At 43.2% G+C, this 2,464-nt stretch overlaps 1 protein-coding gene and 1 pseudogene across 1 annotated transcript in view; both read left to right on the top strand.

Annotated features, from left to right (window-relative positions):
• Nucleotides 1–2,464, top strand: part of Ptprn2 (protein tyrosine phosphatase, receptor type N2) — a 715,776-nt gene that overhangs the window by 80,383 nt on the left and 632,929 nt on the right. The gene's annotated exons all lie outside the window — the stretch shown is intronic.
• LOC113456832 lies at nt 1,665–1,764 on the top strand (annotated as a pseudogene).

The raw sequence follows: 2,464 nt of genomic DNA on the forward strand, positions 1-2,464 counted from the left end.
AGAGAGAGACCTTCTTCCTCTCACTAAGAGAGAGACCTTCTTCCTCTCACTAAGCCCCACATTTCCATTTCTACCACCTCTCGACAGTACCACAAAATTATGAATACATACACTGACCAACCCATTGATTAGGTCAGAGTACTCAGGACCCAACCATTTCTTAGTGGGGACAGGCCTAACCACACAAGTGTTTCGTTGACACTTCTTACCACAGCCACAATATCCCACAATCAAAAGCTTAAAAATGTAAACTCTGAAACAGTATTTGGTCATTAGAGGAAAAGCTGTATGTGTTCTGAGTATTTTGCCATCCTGGTATGGGCTGAAGAAAATAGAGTTTATAATAGTCACATGGGATTCCTGTGTGTGAGAGAAATCTGCTTCAAAAGGTTTGGATTAGATTTTCTTCCAGAACTAGTAACCCTGAATGTCAAAAGCTAGACAATAAGTCCTAAAAAAAGAAATCTCGTGAATGAGAAAGAACTAAAGCAAATTTGCAAAGATTTGAAATAATACTTATGATACACCACTGGGTCAGTGGTTCATGGAGGTGTCTCTCTGGGCTCCACAAGTCCCAGCCTATAATCTGACTCACAAGACAGACAACCGGAAGTATTCAAGGAAGCTTCCGGCACAGATAACCCTTTGCAGTGATAACTATGTGCATTCTAGACACAGCAGATGTATCATCAATATTGAAATAAGAATGCTTTAAAAAGTTTATTGTTAATTTACATGTGCTTGCATGTATGTCTGTGCAATGGGTATGTGTGGTACTCACAGAGGCCTGCAGGGGGCATTAGATCCCCTAGGGCTTGAATTACAGATAGTGAGAGCCACCATGTGGGTGCTGGGAACCAAAATTGGTCCTCTGGAAGAGCAGTCAGTGCTTTTAACCACTTGGCCACCTCTCCAGCCCCAGGGAGTGCTTTTATAATTGTGTTGTTAGCTACTTCTCTTGTCGCTACCCAAACACATTACTAGAAGCGATTTTGGTGAGAAATTGTTTACTGTGTATGGCTTACAATTTAAAATAAAGCCCATTATGGTGGGGAAGGTGCAGCACCAGGAGCATGAGATGGCTGGTCCATGTTCCAAGCTATGGAGCTGCCTGAAGTTAGAGGTAACTTCTGCCTTAGTTAACTTAGTCTGAAAACTCCATTATAAACATTACAAACAGGCCCAGAGGTCTGCTCTTTGGCTCATCTAGACCTGATTAAGTTGGCAGGCAGTATTAACCATGCACTTTTGTTTTATTCATGATTCAAATATTGAGCAGACATTAGAAAGCGAGCGTGGAGACCATTCAAAGCACCGAGTTGTGAGAGGAGAACCCATTTGATATGGGGACGGCTATGCAGACAGGAAGGGAAGGGCTCAAAGGCATGTGCCAAGCTATGGCTCCTCATCTGGGCCGTCACTCTACTTTTCTTATTTTTTTTCTGTTTTTCAAATGTTTTCTTGCAAACATCTTTATTGATATGGTATTTTAAATACTAAGAAGGACAATTGTGTTAAAATTAGATGGGGCCCATTCAGTGCTCTTTGAGCCTGCTAGCTTTTAACAACTTAATAGCCGAGTATTTAAAATAAAACAAAAGTTAATAATATGTGGTTCTACTTTATGGGTCAGTACCTGACCAGTGAGCACTTAATATAGCCCTGTGCTCACGTTGGCAGCACACATACTAAAGTTGGAACAGTACAGAGGAGTACCATGGCTCCTGTGCTAACATGTAAATTCATGAAACATTCCATATTTAAAAAAAGAACAGAAAACAGCCGCCTCCTCCTAGTGGCCCTGTGCCACACAGGTGCTGGAAGTGCTGGCTTGCCAGGTATGGCGAACTTTGGAAAATTCCGCCCGAAGATCACATTGATTGTGGCGCCATGCCTGACTTTGTTGTCATCTGTATCCTGCTCTCAACCATCAGGGAGGGTCCTCTGCTGAAGGGATTTAATGAAGGAAGATGAGAAAGGCTGAGTGAGTCATCTCGGGAGTGTGGCAGGAGAGTGAGACCTAGAAAAGCTTCATCAAGATTAATGCGCCTGCGCAAGAGTAAGAAGCCCGCTGGCAGGGTAACACTGAAAACCCTTCTCGACCCTGGCGTCATTTGACAAACAGAGCATGTGCTAAACGGAGCCCTGGCAATCCAAACGGGATGGAGGGGGGACTATAGAAGAACGTGTACTGTATGGCTGTGCTCTTTGGGGGCTCACTAGTCTGCTTCCAATCTTCAGGTGCTCTTTTTCTTTCTGAGTAAGCTATTTCTATTCCAGGGCTAACTGAAAGGGGATGCTCTCCCCATCTCCCCTACTGGCTGCTGTACAATTTCTACCTCAACTCTGCTGTGTTTTCTCTCAAACTCTAATAAAATTGTCCATGAACTTTCTTCTGCGTCCATTCTTTTTTTATTGAGCTCTACATTTTTCTCTGCTCACCTTCCTGTCTTTCCCCTCCCTT

Source organism: Microtus ochrogaster, chromosome 1 (genome assembly GCF_000317375.1).
Source record: "Microtus ochrogaster isolate Prairie Vole_2 chromosome 1, MicOch1.0, whole genome shotgun sequence".
Taxonomy (NCBI): Eukaryota; Metazoa; Chordata; class Mammalia; order Rodentia; family Cricetidae; genus Microtus; species Microtus ochrogaster.